This window comes from Scardinius erythrophthalmus (assembly GCF_964197995.2).
Source record: "Scardinius erythrophthalmus genome assembly, chromosome: 1".
Taxonomy (NCBI): domain Eukaryota; kingdom Metazoa; phylum Chordata; class Actinopteri; order Cypriniformes; family Leuciscidae; genus Scardinius; species Scardinius erythrophthalmus.
The window spans coordinates 78,349,067-78,372,608 of record NC_138221.1 but is presented as its reverse complement, the minus strand read 5'-3'; the positions used below and the strand labels follow the sequence as shown (position 1 = coordinate 78,372,608).

The window sequence follows — 23,542 nt, the reverse complement described above, 5'->3', positions numbered from 1 at the left end:
TTTCGTCAATTGGAGGGTTTTAAATCGGATTCGGGGTCTCTTGCCTTGCCAGATGTATCTGGACAACATTTTGTCCCATTCATTAAATAGTTTTTGGTCTATTTCTATCGGCAGGGTTTGAAATAAATAAAGTAATTTGGGTAGGATGTTCATTTTAATCGAGTCTATTCTTGAACTGAAACTTAAGTTTGGAATTAAATTCCATCTTTCTATATCCTCTTTAATTTTCTTTTGAATCGGTGAGTAATTATATTGAAATAGTTATGTGAGATCCTTCGGTATTCCAACCCCCAAATATCTAAGATATTCCGTTTCCCATAGTAAATCATATTTACTCCTAATTTCCTCTGGTGGTCTGTAGTTGTATTTTAGCAGTTGTGTTTTATTTATGTTAATTTTGTATCCTGATAGTCGGCCAAAATATTGAAACGATTGCATTAATTTGGGTAGGGAATTTGTTGGTTGACCCAGAAAGATCAAAATATCGTCCGTTTGTTTTGTCTTATGTATTGGGTTAACGGTTCTAGATACAATGCAAATAGAAGTGGTGAACATACACAGCCTTGCCTCGTGCCCCTTTCCAATGTAATACTATTGGATAAGCTGCCGTTTTCCTTAATTCTAGCATTGGGTTTATTATATAATGCTTGTATTGTTTTAATTATGATCTCGTGTAGGCCAAATTTATGTAAGACTCGATAAAGAAAACTCCAATTCACTGAGTCAAAAGCCTTTTCTGCATCAATACTAATTACTATAGCTGCTATTTTATTCCTTTGGATGTGATTAATAATTTGTAGTGTCCGTCGTATATTGTCTTGTGTTTGACGCTCTCGAATAAAGCCTGTTTGGTCATTATGTATTAGATTAGGTAAAAATGTCTCTAGTCATCTAGCCACAATTAATGTAAATAGCCTATAGTCTATGTTGAGAACCGATATAGGTCTGTATGATCCGCACTCTAATTTATCTTTATTTTCTTTTGGAATAGCAGATATTATTGCTTCCTTCCAACTGGGTGGTGTTTGTGCCTTCTTTAGAGCCCAGTTCAAGGTAGGAAGAATTACTGGTATTAGCTCTTCTTTTAACTCCTTATACCACTCTGCCGTGTAGCCATCTGATCCTGGTGATTTATTTGATTTGATTTTACTTATTGCCATTTTTAGCTCTTTCTCTGTTATGTCCTCTATCATTATTTTATTCTGTTCTTCATCCAGCACTGGTAATTTCAAAGAATCCAAAAAATGATCTATTTCAGCCATGCTGCCTCCTGTCTTTTTAGAGTAAAGAGTCTTATAGAATGTTTCAAAGGCTTCCAAAATTTCATTTAGTTTGTTTTTTGCTATTTTAGTCACTGGATCTTTGATTTTATGAATTGTGTTCTGTGCTATTTTCTTTTTAAGTTTCCAGGCCAAAACTTTCATTGATTTGGATCCGCCTTCATAATATCTTTGTTTAAGGAACATCAAATTTTTCTTGATTTCATACGTTGTCAAATTATTAATTTCATTTCTTATTTTCATGATTTCCTCCAATAGAGGCTGTGCTGTTCGCTCTTTATGTTTTTTCTCTAATTCTTTTCATTTATTTTGTAATTTTCCCAATTTCTCATTTCTCATCTTTTTTTTATAGGAGGATATTGCTATGATTTTCCCTCTCAGTACCGCCTTTAGGGCGTCCCACAGAATGGGAGGGGATACATCTCCTTTGTCATTCATTTCCAAGTAGAAGCGGATTTCTCTTTTTATCTATTCTTTAAAGTGTGGATCATTGAGCAGGCTTCAATTTAATTTCCAGTTATTCATTTTTGGTTGCAAGTTTAGATCTAATGACAAATTTACCGGTGCATGGCCGCTCAAATCTATTGTCCCAATTTCACAAGTGTTTATTTTATCTTTGTCCTTTCCAAATACTAGAAAAAAATCTATTCTCGTATATAGTGAGTGGGGTGAGGAGTAATGGGTGTAATCTCTTTGATTGGGATGCAAATCTCTCCATATATCAATTAACCCAACCTCCTCAAATAATGTATTAATTTTCTTGATCAATAACTTTGTATTCTGTGCTTTCCCATTGGAAATATCTAGTTTTGGCTGTAAATGTATATTTAAATCGCCCCCACAGATTAGAAGGCCTACTGTCTCTGATACCATCATATTAACGACTTTCTTAACCCTTATGTGCTGTTGGGGATGTTTTCATCCACTATGGGGTATTTTTGAGTCTAAATTTGGCCATAACTTTTTCTGTGTTTCAGCAAATGGAATGATTTTTGGTGACAAATCTTATTTTGACACATATTTTGGGAAAATGCTTTGAAATTTTTCAAAAACTCAACAGTACACTGTGGGCAAATTTACTACCCTTTCGTTATGTTTGTGGCTGAAAACAGCCACTACTTTAAACTGCTGTAAAAATTTATCAGATAAATATTTTTTTCAAATTTTTTTGCATAAATCTATTAATCAACCTCAGTCCTGCTCAAAAATACTAAATGTTTATAAAAAATTTAGGATTTTAACTCTTTAATTGCCAAATTTGTAAATGATGTCACTGATTTGGGAAAAAAACACACACAAAATGACTCATTTTCAATATAAAATGTGATTGTGGACTGGATTTTTTTTTACCTTTTATCACAGTCTTGGACATGTCAAAGATTAGAAACAACATTGGTTTTGATGCATTGTTAGTTTTTGTGCAGCATCAGATTTTAACTTTTTCTCCCTCATTTACTGTTCGTGGCTGTTTTTGCCCCATTGACTTCCATTATAACCACATTTTTTGATTGCAAAGCCATGACACCATATAATCATGCATTTTTGATTGTTGGTGGTTTTCCCTGTTGGGAAGAGGTAAAATTTGTCATTTTTACTGTTGATAACCGGGTGGCACCATTAACCCTTTAGATAGGCCTGTGCCAAAAAAAGCTTAGTTTCTGGCTTTTACATGGAGTTATATGGAGTATAACAGCATAATAAAGTGTGTGTGTGTGTGTGTGTGTGTGTGTGTGTGTGTGTGTGTGTGTGTGTGTGTGTGTGTGTGTGTGTGTGTGTGTGAACTCACCTTGATGCGTCTGAGAAAATCAAAATATGCACCTCAGCTCTCAGATCTACATGGAGTAAACAAAAACATAGTAAGTGTAATTATGCACCTGCTGCCTTTTGATGGTGAGAAATGCAGACTAAACAAAAACAAAGCAAGTGGATTTAAACGCGTGCATGCAAGCCTGCTGGTCATTTGATGGTGAGAAGAGCAGCAAGCAACATGAGAAAGGGCTTGACTTGTAGTGAAGTTTTAGAGATGATTATGCAGCCTGACCCCTCCAGCGAGCTGCAGGATGTTTCGTCTTCTCCCTCTGACACCACAGACACAGGAGAGTCAGATCCTGATTTGGATGTGGCACCCTCATCATCCACTCTAGCTTCCACTGAAGGCGAGGAGGATTCGGAGGATCCTGAATCTGGGTGGATTGGGAGAAACGGCGAAGTGTGGTTTTCCACCAACGCGGAGACAACTCCCTTTCTTCAGCCTGCCAGAGGCGTGACTCCAGGGCCGACGCGCTATGCCTTCGCAAGGGTCCAGAACATGGATTCCGTGTTCAATCTGTTTTTTACGGAGGAGATGATTGACCTCATTGTCAGCATGACTTGCGTCAACACATACATGTTTGTACAGTCATACAAACATGTATGACTATGCCTTGTGATGGCATAGCGCGTCGGCCCTGGAGTCACGCCTCTGGCAGGCTGAAGAAAGGGAGTTGTCTCCACGTTAGTGGAAAACAACACTTCGCCGTTTCTCCCAATCCACCCAGATCCAGGATCCTCCGAATCCTCCTCGCCTTCAGTGGAAGCTAGAGAGGATGATGAGGGTGCCACATCCAAATCAGGATCTGACTCTCCTGAGTCTGTGGTGTCAGAGGGAGAAGACGAAACATCCTGCAGCTCGCTGGAAGGGGTCAGGCTGCATAATCATCTCTAAAACTTCACTACAAGTCAAGCCCTTTCTCATGTTGCTTGCTGCTCTTCTCACCATCAAATGACCAGCAGGCTTGCATGCACGCGTTTAAATCCACTTGCTTTGTTTTTGTTTAGTCTGCATTTCTCACCATCAAAAGGCAGCAGGTGCATAATTACACTTACTATGTTTTTGTTTACTCCATGCAGTTCTGAGAGCTGAGGTGCATATTTTGATTTTCTCAGACGCATCAAGGTGAGTTCACACACACACACACACACACACACACACACACACACACACACACACACACACACACACACACACACACACACACACACACACACACTTTATTATGCTGTTATACTCCATATAACTCCATGTAAAAGCCAGAAACTAAGCTTTTTTTGGCACAGGCCTATCTAAAGGGTTAATGGTGCCACCCGGTTATCAACAGTAAAAATGACAAATTTTACCTCTTCCCAACAGGGAAAACCACCAACAATCAAAAATGCATGATTATATGGTGTCATGGCTTTGCAATCAAAAAATGTGGTTATAATGGAAGTCAATGGGGCAAAAACAGCCACGAACAGTAAATGAGGGAGAAAAAGTTAAAATCTGATGCTGCACAAAAACTAACAATGCATCAAAACCAATGTTGTTTCTAATCTTTGACATGTCCAAGACTGTGATAAAAGGTAAAAAAAAATCCAGTCCACAATCACATTTTATATTGAAAATGAGTAATTTTGTGGGTTTTTTTCCCCCAAATCAGTGACATCATTTACGAATTTGGCAATTAAAGAGTTAAAATCCTGAATTTTTTTTAAACATTTAATATTTTTGAGCAGGACTGAGGTTGATTAATAGATTAATGCAAAAAAAATTGAAAAAAATATTTATCTGATAAATTTTTACAGCAGTTTAAAGTAGTGGCTGTTTTCAGCCACAAACATAACGAAAGGATGTAAATTCTAACAATGCACAAGGGTTAAAGAAGTTGATGTCACTTCCGGGTGGTGCATGTATGTTTAGCAGCGTTATTGGGTTATTCTCGATGTTTCCTTTTACTAAAATAAATCGTCCCTCCCTGTCACTTATCTCAGATACTTTTTCAAAATGTAATTTGCTTGATATAAGTATAGCAACTCCTCTCCTTCGTCCACCTTTATAAGAAGAAGAAAACACACTTGTAAAACCCATTCTTTTCAATTTCTCTTGTTCCTTCATATCTAGGTGGGTTTCTTGTAGATATACTATTTGTGCTTGTTCTTTTTTAATTTTAGCTAGTATCTTATTACGTTTTATAGGATTCAATAAGCCGTTTACATTATATGAAGTAATTTTTATCTTGCCATTAGCCATAATCTGATTGTCTGGATGTTTTTGAAATAACAAAACCTGGCACAATCCATACTCTCCCTGAACATACATAAACAATCACTATATAAACATTAGAGCTGTATAGAACAACAGCTGCAAAAAAAAACATTAAATTGCCTTTGAACAAATATAAGATAGAGAAAAAACAAGTTGACTTCCAACTGCGGGGTCATCCAAATGACCCTGAGTAAGCCCCGATGAAAGGGGGGCTTTGAAGGAGGGCCTCTCTCACCTGTATGTGCGAGAGGGCCTTCATGCACTGTCCAGCCGCTGTCCATTCTTTTCACAGCACAGATAGAACACCCGACCATTTTGATGATTTCTGTTGCCACATTTAGCATAGTTCCAAATTTTAAAACAAAGAAATCCCTTATGTGTCTCACCTTAACTATCTCTTCTGGGACGTCGTCGGTCCCCGTAATATGTCAGTTTTCACATCCTGTGTTTACTCCTGTTCCTGTCGTCTGAATGCTTGGAGTTTCTCCTTGTAATCGCGGGTATGATCCTTACTCATCTGACCCCTGGTCTTTTTCGTTGTACGACACGTTAGGTGTCGGATTTGTTCCATAATTGTCTCCGGGCGTTTGATGACCGTTACCGGGAATCCCCTCTTCGCCAAGTCGCTAGTCGCCTCCTCCACCGAGCCATACAACACCGGCCCCTCCGGATAAAATACTCTCATCTTTGCTGGGAATGGAGTTTGGAACCGGATTTTATTCTCTTTTAACACAGATTTCACCTCTGCATATTCCTTCCGTTGCTTTAAAACCTCAGGTGCATAGTCATGATCGAGGTTAACTTTGTTACCAAGGTACTCAAATCCACGTTTCTGCCAGGCTAATTTTAATATTTCTTCTTTTGTTCTGTAGCTGGCTATTTTGGCAACGATGGATCTTGGCGCCGCATTTGGCGGTGGCTTTGGCACGAGAGCGCGGTGCGCTCTCTCAACTCGCACTACATCCGACTCCGGCAACTCCAGTTTGTGCCTTAATAAACGCTCCACGAAAACAACCATTGATGGTGCATCGTCTTCTGATCCCTCTTTGACACCGTGTATCCTAATGTTTTCTCTTCTGGACCGTCCCTCCAGATCCGTCAGCTTAGCGTCCATTTCAATATGTAGTTTAAGCATCTCAGTTACTGCTTCCTCGTTAGTTTGTATTCGAGTTTCTGCGTCTTTGATCCTTTCCTCAGCCTCTTCCACTCTCGTATTTGTCTTATTTATATCCTCTCGGATCCCCTTTAGTTGTGCGTCATTATCTTTCCTAAATTCCCTCAATTCTCTGAGTATAAGGTCTAGACTTGCGTTGCTAGCTTGTTCACCTTCGTCTGTTAGCATGTCGTTATCCTCCATAGCACTGCTAGCCGGCAAGGTGTGTTCGTCTCCATCTCTCTCGTGTAGCTCGTTTTCTGTAGATCTATTTTTATTTTTGATTTTTGGCATCTTAAGCCCCCTTCTTATTTTTACTTTTTGCAAAAGTCGTTATGATTTCGAGATGCTGTGGGATGTTTTCGTCTCAAAGGTCGGGAGCACGTTCTCCTATGCTGCCATCCTCTTTCGAGCCAAACTGGAAGTCAGCTAGCTTTCATTTTAAAAACAAAATTACCAAATTTGACCTGCTGGCAATGTTACTTCTGTCCTCATCTCTACCTGCTGTCCTCCACCTCTTTAGCCTGAGGCTTAATGAGCAGGACATGTTGATAGCCACTCAAGCTAGCTCAGCTAACATTGTGGTAGATATGTAGCATTTTACAGTAATTGTAACTTACAAGTTACAATTTCTTGCAAATAGGAAACACTTCATGCAAAAATGCAACTATATTTATAAATATAATTATTACCTGTATGTATTTAATCCAGTAAGTCCAATGATGTCGAGCTGACACTTCCAAGGTGTGGTCCATTAAGTTTTTAATTAGTAATTAAAATGTATTAAAATTAAAATTTTAATTAGTAAAAAAAGAGCATGGCCTCTGTCTGGGCCATGCTCTGGGCGGACCTTCTCGTCGACTTCCGTTTGTTACCGACCATGTGCGCAAACCAGTCAATCACAAGACGGCGCGCCAAAATGCACCGTGTGTATCAGAAATGTGTATGAAACTGCCATATATAACCCAGTGGTGGGGTCGCTGTTCTGATACACTGGGATACACTCAAAATCAGGTCAAATGGTAAATAAGGACTATCAAAGAAAAATTATTTATGTTGTTCAGACACTAACAAATGCAGTTACACTCTTTGATTTATGAGGACCTTGGCATAGTCCCCGTATTACCCTTAGGTCCGGGGAGCCCAGGTGAAATGTCCGGCGTGTTGTCCATGTAAACCACATACCCCAACAGACACACACACACAAACTGTGATTTCTAATCCAGGAACCATGTTTGAGAACTTTGAGAGCCCTGGTGGAAGAGTGGGGTAACATCTCACAGTAAGAAAAGGCCAGTCTGCTACAGTCCATGAGGATGATCTGTGGGACTTACAGCAACTCCTGGCTACACCTGATATGACTGCTTATTTTCATATTGTTCAGGGACTCATTGTTCCATTTCTTTTCCTCAAATGTCTGCGGAACTTGTTTATTTTATGTTTATGTTGTTGAATCGTTCTATGTTCATACCTATATTTATACATTAAGACATTTTCTGGAAATAAAAGCAGTTGAAAGTTAGAGGACATCACTTTTTTACCGAGTTTAGTTCTGTATGACTGTCCCTTTTTTGTCATTATGTTTTTGATAACACAGATGCAACATGACTGATGAAAGTGATTAAGCATGAAGCACATAATATCTACATTTACCATTTAGTTTATTTAATGAGCTAATTTAAAGGGGACATATCATGCTAAATGCATTTTTTTAGCCCTTAAATGCATTTTGTTGTATATTTGGAGTGTTTAGAAGTACAGAAAATATGAAATTATTCTCTTCAGGTGCTTCGTTGATATCTTTATATTCTGTTTTGGTCATATTTTTCAACCTGTTCCGATTTTTCTGTTATCTATGACGTTTTGTGAACTATCACGTCACAGTATTTGCAGCGGAACTGCCAAATAAGGACATTGACTTCCGGCCCAACACGTCGAGCGATCCGCCATTATTATTTCTCGCTGCAATTTTGTAGTCCAAGCTAAAGGATGCAGAAGTTACGAGAGGGTAAGTTAAAATGTTCGTTTGTTGGATGTAGTAACCCACACGCTTCATTACACCGTCTAATGTAGATGAACTGCCGCGCTTGTGGCGCATGTTTAACTGAAAGAACGAGCAGAGAGAGAGAGACTCGGTCTCGCGCGCGCTCGCACTCTCTCTTCGGAGCCAGGCGAAAGTGTAAACAAGACATCACCGTCTCCAAACTAGACGCTGTCTTGCTCTCTCTCCCTCGCACATATTAATCAAAATAAATCGACACGGTGGTAAAATGTCGGAAGACCAAAGTTTCATGTGTAAATACAGTAACACACCATTGCAATACATCCATATGAAGACGTTGTTCTGCAGGTTCGTCGTCTTCATTTTCATCTCGATCCGGCTCCAACTCTGGCTCGAACATGTAAGGCTGGCTGGACAAGTCTTCCGTTGTTGACATTTTGTTAATAACGTGTGAATAAAAAGTTTCTGTGCCGCTAGATAATCCTATCTCTGATATCAGACTACAAAAATGGCCGAACGGGGTGGAGTTGAACCTCTGCAACCTGGAGAGGGGGCGGGGTATGAAGTGTCTCAATTGCATTTAAAGAGACCGCACCAAAACGAGTTGCTCTCAGAAGCACCTCAGAAAAGGGATAAAAAAGGGGCCTGTGGAGCTATAATAATGAGGAATTCAGACCCAAACATTGCAGTTCCGCTTTATATAGACCACAAATGTATGATGTATATGTAAAAAGGAACAATTTAAAAGCATGATATGTCTCCTTTAATACAATTTCAGTTTCATTAATTGTTCAAATTGAACATCAAATGCAGAAAACATACTTTCTGAAATAAAACAAAGATACATGTAGTTTAAATTACAAATATAAATCCTACAAAGATAATCATATCCTTTATGAGTGACAGCTTTACCAGTTTTATTACAATGTATTACTCTGTAATTGAATTGGCTCTATCACTCTCTCTCCTCTCCACTATAGCTGGTGTGTGGTGAGTGCACTGGGGCCGTTGTACTGTGGCTGCTGTCACATCATCCAAGTGGTTGAGGAGAGATCCCCTGATATGATTGTAAAGTGCTTTGGGTGTACATATGAAAGCGCTATATAAATGCCTCATTCTATTCTATTCTATTCTATTCTATTCTATTCTATTCTATTCTATTCTATTCTATTCTATTCTGTAAAAATATCAACCAGAGAGGATGCTGGCTGAAATATTTTCAGAGTTAAGATTTGTTTAACTGTCTTTTTAAACCAGGGATAAAATATAGCATAGATCAGAGGATCCAGACCTGGGGTTATGTTCCAGAGCCATCCTAAAATAGTTAACATTTATGGTTGTGGCAGAGTTTACCAATATAGAACAGATAAAGTATGGAACATAGCCAATCATATAAACTACCACAATGATTCCTAATGTCAGAGTAGCTTTACTCTCAGATTTCCTCCTCAATGAACCTTCCGTTACACATTTACCACCCTTCATCAGAGAGTTTATAACTTTCACTTGCTGATGTACTACATAGAAAATCCTCATATATAAAGTTAAAATAAAAGTAATTAACGCATCAGCGATAAACAAGGGAAGTCCCCCACTAATAGTACAATCTCCATAACACACGTCGGCTGTGGATGAATTAATGTTAAAATATTTATACACAATTACAATTGAAAGAGCATAAGACAATGAAAAAGCCCAGCTCAGACAGATGCTTATTAAAGTTTTAGTTATGGTTATTTTCTGTGGGTAGTGTAAAGGATAACACACAGCCACATAACGATCAACAGCAATTAAAACTAAACTACTGAGAGATGCTGTGGAGAGCAATACAAAGGCTATAATATACAGACTACAGAAAGTTTCTCCAAAGTACCAACATCTAGCCTCAATCTGTGTGATGGCCTGTATGGGCATCACAATAAGTCCAAAAAGCATGTAGGCCATAGCCAGAGAGAGAATAATCAGGTGTGTGAAGCCTCTTGAAGTGAGAGATAGAGATGATCACCAGCAGGTTCAGAAACACAGTCCATGCTGACAGCAATGATACAGACACATACATAATAATGTATTCATATCTAGAGTATTCAAAGGTCTTGATACATGATGAGTTGACGGCAGGAAAGCAGTAAAGAGTCTCATGATCCTCTGTCTCATAGGCCATGAGTGAGTCTCCTCATGTTTTGCTCTCTTTATTGTCATATAATTTATACAGTGTCTGGATCAGACGGCCCACCCATGTACTGCCCACTGATGATGTAACATTTAAACTTTTTTTTTATTTAATAATTTTTTTCAATATTTTTTTGTTGAACATTAGCTTTGAAATGCAATTAATTTCTTCAGTCCAGATTAGAATTATCTTACACTGTTCAAAAGGTAATGGATTATTATTATTTTTTTTTTTTTTTTGCATCGTTTCTTCACTGTCTTGGTATAGTTTAGTATTTCCACATGTAAGTTAAGCACAGGTGGAACTGAACTGAACACAGGTGTGGGGTTTTTGCTGTAATCAGTAATCAGCCACTGTAGATCACCCTTCCTTTGAGCGGCTCCTGGAACTCATCTGAGGGGTCCCTTGGTGAGGTTAAGATGATTTCTGTGAATTAGGAATGGGGTCCAGAAATAGAGGGGTTATGTCATCCATTGGAACTCAAGAATGCTTGAGCTGTCCATAACCCTCCCAGTTTACCCTGTAAAATAACTATTAACTATTGCAATGTAATAGGTGGGCAATAACTGTCCCGTATACAGAACACTAGAGCCGGGACTTTAACACGTTAATTAAGATTAATTAATTACACAAAAAATAATTAATTAATCTTAGTTAAACATTTTTTACGCATTTTAATCACACTTATTTTTGCACCGCGGAACGTTTCTCACTGGATGAGTTTCGGCAGACCGATTATACTGGAGCACCGACTAGCGTTCATGACTTCAGACAACAACAAACCACGAAAGAATAGGGACTGAGATCAATCACTGGCACTTTTTTTATTTTATTTTAAATGGTACACTTTATGTTTAACTATGTATTATGTTGTTGGTGCAACTGGCACTTTATGTTGAACTCTTTATTGTTTTGGCCAAGGTTATTGAGAGTTGGACTTAGTCTGTTATGGCCTCTGAAGCAACAGAGAGATGTTTTCTAATAGTCAGGGTTTCCAATGTTCTGAATGTACTTGAAAGTATTGTGTTTTACTTAAAAAAAAACAGTTTACAGAAGGTCTACCTACCTATAGGCTACCTGAATTTCTGAAATGTATTATATTTCTAAATATGCTATTGCTACACTTAATGGCAAAAATTGCACTGGTCTGCTGGACTTGGTTGAATAAAAATAAACAATATTTTGTTGCTTAAGCTTATGTATTCAGTCATTATTCAATGGTATACTAAAAATCCATTTGAAAAAAAATTACTTCTCACTGTTCTCAGGTCAAATATTTATATGCAATTAAAATGTGATTAATTTAGATTAATTAATTACAAAACCTCTAATTAATTAGATTAATTTTTTTAATCGAGTCCCGGCCCTACAAAACACATTATCAAAAATGGTGAAATAATCTTTACACTGAACGGTGAAAAAGCTATTGAATTGAACATGTGTAATAAAAAGGATACAATTCCCAATGACATCCATTATTGTCATGGAGTCAACAGAGCCATCACTTCTGCCCACTGCACCTGATCACTACACTCGTCATCGTCATCACCTGCAAAGACATTATTCAAGTTCAGCTAAGTGTTCACCATATCAGCATTGCCTTCATCGTTCAACTCATCCTGCATCACTCACTCTGCACTTTAATAAATTTTGTTTGTTTGTTACACTCTACCTTGTCTGCCTTCTTATGGATGTGACAGAAGACCAGACCAACAACATGCAGAGCACGAGCACCTCTGTCTCGGATCCATTCGCTGAATTGGTCAAGTCATCTTCATTTATATAGCGCTTTTAACAATGTAGATTGTTCCAAAGCAGCTTTACATTGATAATAGGAAATTAAAGTAACAGAGATTGTTTTGGCTTTATAGCAGCTCTAGAATAAAGTTATTGTCCAGCTAAAGTTAGTTTGATTGATTCACTTCCATCGCAACGATCATTAGTTATTAACTTAGGGGCCGCTAACACGACACCGTTTTAACAGAAAACTGTTAAGTTCTTTCTACGCAAACTTCAAAAACGCGAACCTGTGAGAACGCTGATGGCGTGCACATGCGTATTACGAGTTCAGTCTATAGGGATGCACATTTGAATATATGTGCGCAGGCGTGGAGTCCTTCCCTACAAATCAACCCTCAACAAACTACTTGTCTGGCCTTAAAATTTATAATACAGAATTTTTCTCACTTCCACGTAGCCATGCGAACTGGAATTATCCCGACAACGCTTTATCTGTACTGAGGTAAAGGGAGAGGAGGGAGGCCTTCACAGGGAAGAGACTAGTTGACATTTCAGGACTGCGCTGTCGTCGCGTCCAGGCGCAGGTCCTTCATCAGATCTGGATACGGCCTGGATCCGGCGGACTGCAGTAAACCTCAGGATAAACAGAGAGACTAATATTAGCGTAGACGCCATTCTTCTTATGATGTAATGAGTACATCAGGATTTATGGGAAGTGTTCCCGTCTATAATGTGTTATGTGTATGCTAGGTCAAAGAGATGTGTTTTTAGTCTAGCTTTGAACTGACAGAGTGTGTCTGCTTCCCAGTGAATGCCGTTCGTCATGTCCGACCAGCGACATACTGCGGCGAGGCGGAGGATTGCAGCGGGTTTATTCTACAGTGCAACCTACACTTCGAGATGCAACCTCATCTTTACACCCCAAATCGAGCGCACATTGCTTTTGTGATCTCATTCCTCTCCGGTCGTGCTCTTCAGTGGGCTCAATCGCTATGGCAAGCCAAAGTTCCCATTACTAAGTCATTGTCTGCATTTCTAAGGCATTTCAAAGAAGTCTTCGGTCAAACCACGTCCACTCCATCCATCCATGATCAACTTTTTCATCTTCAACAAGGTAAAAACTCTGTGAGTTCTTATGCCTTGCAGTTCCGTACACTCGCCGTGGCAAGTGGATGGAATGAAACGGCTCTTCTCACAGCCTATCATCAAGGTTTAGATCCTGAGATTCTGTTATTCCAACCCGCTTTGCATCCTCCGTCTCTATAGCCAAACCATCTATGTCTGTACTGTGGGAGAGAAGAACACATCATCTCCAACTGTCCCGTTCGACCTCCACGCCCAGCGGTGAGTACCATCCAACTTTCTCAGAAAATTGCATCTCTGACCCGTACCACAGTAACCCTTGTAACGTCCCGTTCAACTGTTCCAGCACAAGCTCTCATCGATTCCGGCTCAGCGAGTAACTTCATCTCCCACAACCTCCTACAAAGGCTCAATGTCAAGGCAAGGCAAGGCAAGTTTATTTATATAGCACATTTCATACACAATGGCAATGCAAAGTGCTTTACATAGAAGAAATTAAAATAATAAAAAGAAATAAGAATAATTACAACAGTTTAGAAAAATAAAATAACATACAATACAGTACAAACAGTTGGACGAACAGCGGCACAGTGCTCATTCAGTAAATGCATAGCTAAACAGATGTGTTTTGAGTCTGGATTTGAAAGTGATCCTGTTTTCGGTGGAAGGCCATAGTAATCGATAGTCGAGTTCACGCGCATAGGTCTAGTTACCAATGATCACGCGCGTGAACTCGACAATCGATTACTATGGCGTTCCACCGAAAACAGGATGTAAACAAAGGTATGAGCGCTGGCTGAATTAACTTCGTTTTTATTAATATCTCTAACATCTACTGCAGTCAGATCCACCCGTGTTCACTCGGAAGGAATCACTCACATTTTCTGTGCACTTGTAATGACACTTAAAGGATGTTAAGAGGCTAAAAAGCAGGCTTACTACTTGCCCTATTGAAGTCAACAGGGTGCAAATTTTAAAAATAGAATAACTCGGTGTAGGCAACACCGTTTTTTGTCGTTGTTCTCTGTATTGACAGCACTCCAAATGTACAAAAAAATTAGCTCAATGTTAAAATTGACCGGAGTTCTCCTTTAAGAGCTGCGCGCGACACGTCTAATATACACGTATTTGACAAGCAGATTTTCTCAAGTTTGCTTTCACTTTAGACATAACTGACTTTGTTTATGTAAACCTTGTGTGTATTTAACAGTATAAGCACAATAAGACTCGAAAGATAACTTAACTTAGTCCAGTATCCAGGCGCTGGTAGACAGGCTTTTAGTGCATGTGAGCTTCACATGTACGCGCTGAGAAACGCATACGTTAGAACAGCGCATCAGCACGCGAATTAAATGTTTAACCGACAAGGCATTAAAGCACATGCAAATTATTAACTTTTGTGAACTGCAGTCTCCTGTTCCGCTGCGTTAACATTTTATGTGAATATACGTTGTTCAGTATGACAGAGGCGCCAGAACAGATATAATGCACGATTCTACGATATTTCTTCAAAAGCAGATCCTGGAGACATTTTAATCGTCCACGATCAAAAATCGTCATATCGCACACCCCTACATGCAACAAAGAGTTCATGTGCGACAGAGCTTAAGTGGGAATGCAGCTGGAGGTGACAGGACATAAGAGCACAAGCATCAGTTCATGAAACAACTAGAATCAGTATTAAAGGACACAGTCAATAACATTAGTCAGTTATAATACAAAGCTTAAAGGGGTCATATAATGTCATTTTTGTACAAGCTAATATGATTCTTTAGGGTCTAAATTAAAAGTTTGTAATATACTTTAATTAAAAATTCTCATTAGTATTGTAAGAAAACACTAATTTTACCTGGTCAAAAACAGCTCTGTTTTCAGCACGCCGTTTCAGTGCATGTGTCTTTAAATGATAATGAGCTTTGCTCACCCCGCCCCTCTGTTCTGTGATTACAATGTTTGTAACACAATAACCATAACGCGTTGTTTATTATAAACATGGGATTATGAATTATATTGAGAACGTCATACATAGAAAACATGCCGTAATGTACCCTGAGTGTAAAAATAGCCGCATTCATCGTGAAGCGTGCAACAAGCGATTTGCAAAGATTAATATAAAGATTAATATAAAGGTTAATAAAATGTTACACTCACTCACTTCTTCTGGAGGTGCAGCTTTTTTCAGGAGCAGCTTCTTAGCAAAACCAGCTTTATACTGATCCTCGTTTGTAAAGCAGTCTGGTGAAATGATTCACGCAAACGTGAAAGCATTGACGTTGATCGCGGGGAATATTCCCTTCGAAAACAAACTTAGCCACTGCGTCTTCAGCTGTACGGATTTAGGAACATCAAAATGACTGCTGTGTTCGTTATTACACCCAAGAACACCACAATCGCTTAGACGCCATTCTACTCAGTGCTCCAGCTATTAGCAATGAACACGCCGGTTGGCGCGGGCTATGATTGACAGCTCGCTCACTAGGGCGGGTCTGTGTTGAAACGTTCAACATCACAAAATCGAACAGCTTGATTCAGGAGAGGGGGAAACATATAAGAAGATTAAAAAAAAAACACTGGATGGATTTTTATCATTTTATGATGGTTGTGTACAGGTACTGCCAACACACATTTCAGTACAATCAACTTGTAAAAGTGCATGTACCATTATATGACCCCTTTAAAAGAGAGAGTAAACATTAAAATGCAACAGTATCGAATTTGATAAGAAGAACATGCAAGATGACTCAAGAAAGCAGCAATGGAAGTTCAGTGCTGGCATGTTTGATTGCTAAGGAGCCAAGGTTTTAATGATGAGCAGAATACATTATAACTATTGATTTCTCTGATTGGTGTTGGAATGTTGTTCCATTCTTTTGAAGCTTTAATAGAGAAGGCTGACTGACTAAACGCAGTTTTCCTGAATGGAATGACACAGTCTCCTCTGGATGTTCCTCTAGTGAGGCGACTGGTGTTAGACCTTAAACTCAGAAACTCACTAAGAGGTGGAGGAGCCAGGCCATGAAGGATTTTATATGCTAAACAGATATTTGTGAACTTAATAAGATTTTCCCAACTTGATAAATTGTATTTTGACTGAATATTGCAGTTATTAAAATGACGTGGTTTCTTATCCAGAACTTTAAGTGTTTGTTTGTATAGGGACTGTATTGGTTTCAAAGTGGTGTGGTTGGCCTGGGACCAGCTGGTGAGGCAGTAAGTCATATGCGAAAAGATCAGTGAATGCATAAACATTTTGGCTGCTCGTGTGGACATTGAGTTTCTGATAAATCGAAAATTGGATAGATTACATTTTACTTTCTTGACAGTTTTGGTGCTATGAGAATTAAAGTTGAGTTTGGAATCTATGAGAATACCGAGATACTTAAATTAGCAAAAACTATTAAACTATTAAACTAAACTATTTGAAGTTTTTCACCAGATATTACAACCTCCGGATTTACTGTTGAGTTGGTAGTTTTAGTAAAAAACGTACCGACTGTCTTGGAGACATTTAACTGAAGGCTACACTGGTTTAGCCATTCACTGATCTTTACCATAGCGTTTGTAAGTTTAGTTGCCCCTGCTGTTTTTGATGGCCCATGTATGTATAGAACTGTGTCGTCTGCATACATTTGAATATTCACTTCTGGGCACACATGTGGTAGGTCATTAATATATATGCAGAACAGAAGAGGGCCCAGGATTGACCCTTGGGGCACTCCAGTGGACAAGTAAAGGGTTTCAGACTGATAGCTGCCAATATGGACGGTTTGTGATCGGTGGTAAAAATAAGATGCTACCCACTTAAGAGCATTATCTGAAAAGTTGAGATGAGAAAGTTTGGAGAGTAAAATTTTATGATTAACAGTGTCAAAAGCTTTCCCGTGATCTAAAAAGATGGCTCCAACAACGCTGTTCTTGTCAAGCAATGATTTAATGTTTTCAATGAAAAAGCAGTTAGCTGTCTCGGTAGAATGGTTTGGCCTAAATCCAAATTGTAGTGGATGGAGGGAAAAAACAGTGTTGTTCAGGTGATCTCTAATCTGTTGAGATACCCACTTTTCCAGAACCTTTGACATTACTGGCAAAATACTAATGGGTCTGTAATTGGAAATGATTTGTCTGTCTCCAGATTTAAATATTGGGGAAACAATGGCTGACTTCCATGCATTTGGAAATTCCCCCTCGGAGATAGACTGATTTATAATTTTTGTGATGGGTATAATTAATGATGAACCTAGATCTTTCAGCATTGTGGTATCCATTCCAAACACATCTTTAGCTTTTGATGTGTTAAGTGACCTGATTAAGGCTTCTATATTTCTTTCAGAGGCACTGGAAAACACAAGGCTGGGCTCTGACGACAAAACTGAACAATTACTTGTGTCTATCTGTAAAAAACATAGTGCAATAGATGCAACAGGGTCAACAAAATAATTGTTAAATGCCGTATCAACAACAGCTGGATCAGCGATATGTTTTCCATCTAATAAAAGTTCAACAGGTTTTCTTTCTTTGTGTTCCTGTGTAAGGACCACCCATTGGCCCAACGACGGAATCCAACGGCCTGGCGAAGGTTTAAAGCGTGTATGTCTTTTCAGCGATCCAGTGAAGTTCACTTAATTTATTGGAACTTAGTTTTAGTATTACTTTAGCTCTATGCGTAATCTGACTCCAATTTCAAATGATAATCAAATTTAGATCGTATTTCTGATTAGAAAATACTCATAAATATTGATTATGAATTAATTTAGATCTTTGATTATTCTGATTATCCCATACTTTCAATTATTCGTTCATTATGGACCTAGTGTCGCTTTGAGACGTCACGTCGCGACTGCGCGCTCACGATCACAAACTAGCCAGTCCTGAAATAGTCAGAGGGTGCAGTGCAAGTATTTTACCCTATGCAGCCGCTCACTGCAGACCCATAGGTGTAATCTTTTATAATAGTTGCAGCGTACAACATGCTAAGTCAGGAGATAGTCAGAAATCAGGAGGTCTTCCTAAGATGTGCTCCATGCTCCATTCATAGTGCCTTCAGTTTGATCTATCCTGGACAAAGATTTGCGGAAACACCAGACTGCACATTAATCTACTGGAAATAATGATTTCAGAAGAATGCAGAATAAATCAAGGTTAACATTTATTTGTCAGGTAAAAATCATGCCAATTACAGAAGTAAATTATTAAAAGCCAATTCAAAAATACATGACATCATTTACTCAAAGATGACTCTAAAAGTAAGTAATGTTTTCCTGACAAAGACACAGTAATGTGTCAGGGCCTTCCAACAGGAAAGCACTGAAACATCACTATGGGGGATGATCCTGGTCCCAAAGATTGCTCTGTCCCCTCACCTTAAATACCAGACCAGAACAACAGGGGTTATACAAATGTTGTTTAGAGTTGTTTGGGCCAATCCATGTACCCCAGGGGGGTAGCACCTGGTTTCAGGAGATATCGTAAAGAGATATCAGCCAGAGAGGAGATACAGGATTCTTCTAAGTTCTCAATCTTTCTCATTAAACCAATGACTGCAATGAAATTAAGACCATTTTACCAATCGCACTGTGCCCTTTAAAATGATACCAAACATTAAAAGGAAAAACAACATATTCACAAGAAACACCATATGTGTTAAATAGACATTCTTAATGAACTTTCAGTGCCTTGAGGAGGGAGAGGGGGGATGAGTTGAAGTCAAACAGGGGGACAATGAGATAAGTTTGGGCACAAGGTTCTGTGCTCTGTCTTTGCTATCTGCTGTCCAGGGGACATTTTATGACGTTATTGCAGGGTGAGTTTTGTTTTAGCAGGAAAATCAGTTCTTACACCTGCCCCATCAGTTTTTTTAATTGATCCCAAATCAACTTCGAATTGCCCCCTGCTTTGCTTATTATGCTCAGAAAAAATTCAGCCCTTGACTTTCTCAACATAGATGTTACTTTGTTCCTCAGCATTCTAAAATGGTGTTTATCATGACATAGTTTTGATTTATTTGCCTTTTTTTTTTTGCAAGGTCACGTTCTTTCATCACTTTCAGGATTTCAGCATTAATCCATGGAAGACTATTCTTGGAGTTTCTATTTCTAAATTTCTGAGTAAACTCCTTAACCCTCTGATAGGATTTTCTCCACATTGTAGCACTATAAACTTAAATTACTCCATCATTTATGGTCATACAGAAAAAAGAAATATAAAAAAAGAATCTGTGATATTTTTACTTTTGTAGGTGTCCACTTACAATCAAATCAAAACATTGTGCTTTTGTAAAATAAAGAAAATAAACAGGGTGTGCGTTCTGCCTCTCCGTCACAGTGAACATTTTTTTTTTCTTGAGCACGTCTATAAACTGAAACAAAACTCAGTGAATACTTGTCACACATTTATGAGCCATATACCTTTATAAACATTTAAGTGTGTACTTTTAAATGATCGGATTCAAACTGAAAACAAATATTCTCTGTTTTAAGTAATTTGTATAAAACCAACAAGATGTCCAGCTTCTCAAACGCTTCCTAATTATTTTTAATTTAACCACGCCCACTCGCGCAGATATTCACATGCAAATCTCCACATGGAACGCGAACGCGCTCGTTACCTCAGAAACAAAACACCAAAACACTTCACACTTGTGCTTTTCGTCGAGTTTGAAAGACGCGCCATGAGCTTACATTGGAATTACCTCAGAAGAAGAAGAACGCGATTTGAAGACAAGAAAGATGTAAGGTAAGAAATTCTTACATATTAGTTTGTTGTTGCATAAATTTCACATTGCAGTTGAACTGTTGCTAGATATATGGTGAATATTATAATATTTAGACCCGTGTTTACTGTTACTGTGTTTGTGGATATCTGCTCAAATGTAGATATGTATATGGTAACCATAATGTTTTATATTTGAGCGCGATCGCGTTTGAAAAGCAAAACGCACCAAACGGCTTCATGTTTTTACTATTATCTCATTTCATATCATCATAACGAATGGAAACATTTGAAGTAACATGATAATCAATATATTTTTCTCTAGCTTAGTTGTTACTGAAATATTTTGGAAGATTTATAGGCTGATATGGTTATTGTTATTATTATTTTATGCAGCACTGCGCATAGCCTATGCCTACAAGGCACAACAAACCTGGTGTTCATTATATTATTTATTGTTGGAAACATTTATGTGTGTGTGTATGTGTGTATTCTGTGAATTTTAAAAAGCAATTTTAACCAGAAAAATCTAAAATTTATTCCCAAAATCGTGCAGGCCTATAGTTTTTCATGATATCAGTATGTTCACTTTTTTTTTTTTTTTTTCAGGGCCCAGGTGCCACTCCTGCTGACTTCAACATTCACATGAGTCTCTGTACATGAACATGGTAAAGTGAAAATCAAACACCTTGGGAATGAAAGGTATGTACAATGTTTTTAGGAATGGCACAAAGGTCTTTGTCTTTGGATAATTGTTTTCAATGAGTGCTTTTTTGTCATTTGTTTTGTATCTTTGGATTATGTTGTGTTGTAAATAAATCTAAACAATCTTAAAGCCATTCTTTTTTAAATCTCCTCATTCTTTGTGCAAGGTTGCTCAGAATGACAGGGCCTGATAGCTCCTAATAGGGCCATTAGGGAGTGTCTTTGTCTTTCTCAGGTGTGAAAAGCTTACATATTAATGAGCTCCTGCATAAATCTTTTTCACACAAAACACGTCGTAAAATTTTTAAATCAATATATTGTCTTATCTGAATGAGCAGTCAGGGTGATTTTCACATAGTTTTGGAGCAAATATTCTAGGCTACGTCATACAATTTTCAAAAGTCTTGTGAAGAAATAATCAATATGGGTTTCATGACCTTATTTCAGTGAGAATTTTTTTTTTTGTATTTTCACAAACCACGCATAAATGTCGTTATCTCAAAACTACAAACTTTTACATACATGCTGCTGATATATTATTGTAGCAGAGTTTGTGCTGAATACAGTGTAATTAGACTTTAGCCATGAAAATGTCACAAGTAACAGAAATAACCACAAATGTCAGAGCATGTCAGAACACCTCCAAAGCCCAGAAAACACGGTCTTTGGTGTTTTATGCCCCCAACGGCGCCTTCCAGGCAGCGAGGGGATGGGTAGGTTTAAGGTTGAGGGTAGGGTTAGCTGCCTCTAAGGAGCCATTGGGGGCATAAAACACCATCGAGCCGAAAACACCCCAGACCCCAGAGGGTTAATGAAATATTGCAGTTTACTTGAGAGCATAGTACTTCTCTCATGTAAGTCTTTCCCTGCAAGCAAATTACTCCAATTAAACCTGTTTATTGTGTTTTTGAAAAGGTCCTGGTCTTTGTTAGGTATTCTGGTTGATTATTGCACCTTAGCAGTGGAAACACAAAATCTTTTGCTGGTTAATTTTCTTGCCACCAGAACTATATTGTGGTCCGATTGGCCTGTGATCATGTTATAGGATTTTGTGATTCTTTCTGGTTTGTTGCTGAATATTAAATCAATCTGAGTTCCAGTATTATGGGTTATTCTTGTTGGACCCTTAACTACCTGTGTTAGATCAAAGTTATCGCTTATTTGTTTGAGATTTTTCCTGGCTGATCTATCTTCCCAGTTAACATTAAAATCTCCCATTATTATTACTTCTTTTTCGAAGTTGCAATTTAAAAGCATGCTGCGGAAATTTTCATTAAAATCAATTTTGGCCGAGGGTGGGCGATAAATTACTATCAGGCTAAAATACATCTGTGGAGATAAAATAATTTTTAATCCGATACATTCCAAGTCACTATTTGACAAGTCTATTTCCTCACAGCGAATGCTGTTTTTTATGTACACCATGACACCGCCTCCTTTAGATCTCACCCTATCTCTTCTGTAAATTTGATAACCTGGTATGGGGTAATGGCTGCAAGAGGTGAATTTGCATGAAGCCAGGTTTCAGACAGACATAGAAAATCCAAATTTGAGTCTATTAACAGATGTTGGATTTGTTCATTTTTTGATATGAGACTACGTACATTAAGGTGTCCACCAAGTAAACCCTTTGGTTTTATGCTGGAGTCCCATATTATATTAGAGTTATTGACAGTTCTAAAAACATTCCATTTCCTGTTTTTCACGACTGCTAGATTTGTTGTCAACTTCCTGTTTTGCTTTGTAGTACTTCCAGTCGTAGTTAAACTACTTATGTTAGCTTTATTTTCACTTGAATGGAGATGTAACTGTAACAGTTGTCGAGTTGGTGAGTTTTCACCTGCATTATTAGACCCATATGGTGATTTCTGCTGAACCGCGGTGCCGTGAACAGGATAAGCAACGTTTCCCGAGTTCCTCTCCGTCGCACAAGGTGCTGGTGGAGTTAGCACACGCGGCGCTTCCCAGGTAAACAAGCCATCCCTCCGGGAGAATCCAGATTCCTCCTCCATTGAACTGACCATCGCCACCGTGCCGGTCATCGGTAGACCCACGGTGCTCGCCGAGAAGATAGAATCAGGCAGGTGAGTCGGTTGTTCGAGTGTGTAGTTTTGTGTACATGGTGAACATACCTGAAGGTTTCCAGTGTTGCTCCTACTGTGGGTAGATGATACACGAGGTCCCGTCTGTGCTGGTGCGCTGAGCGGTCTGGGGCATTGATGTATGTCTCCGGATAGTAGTAGACAAATTGCAATTATGAACGCGAGGCTTTGTTGTTGCTGAAGTACAGTTTTGTACACTCGACCTCTTGCTTGACTGAAGAGATGTGGATGAATGAGGGTGACAGCTAAGGCATATCTCCCGAATCCGAAGTGTTTATTTACATGGCTCGCCCTCAAATGAGGTGCCCAGGATAGTTTTGTCTCACCATAAGGGAAGTATCTGTCATCAAAAGTTTGTCCGGTGACGGTATAACTGATATTACTTGTAATCAGCACGTATACAAAGAGAGCTGCAGCTATACCTGACACACCCGGCGCCGCCATCTTTTCAAATTCAAACTTAATCCCATTCAGTGATCTTGACCACATGTGAAAAGGAAGTTGACTATAGAAGAAGAAGTCACATAAAGTGGTAATTT

The 23,542-nt window shown here is 38.6% G+C and overlaps 1 pseudogene across 1 annotated transcript; it reads right to left on the bottom strand.

The window, feature by feature from the left end:
* Positions 1–9,670: 9,670 nt before the first annotated feature.
* On the bottom strand, positions 9,671–22,943 carry LOC308696712 (trace amine-associated receptor 13c-like; annotated as a pseudogene). Its single transcript has 2 exons — positions 22,742–22,943; positions 9,671–10,667 (listed from the first exon to the last, which is right to left on the bottom strand). The product of its transcript is annotated as a trace amine-associated receptor 13c-like (transcript).
* Between the last annotated feature and the right edge of the window lie 599 nt (positions 22,944–23,542).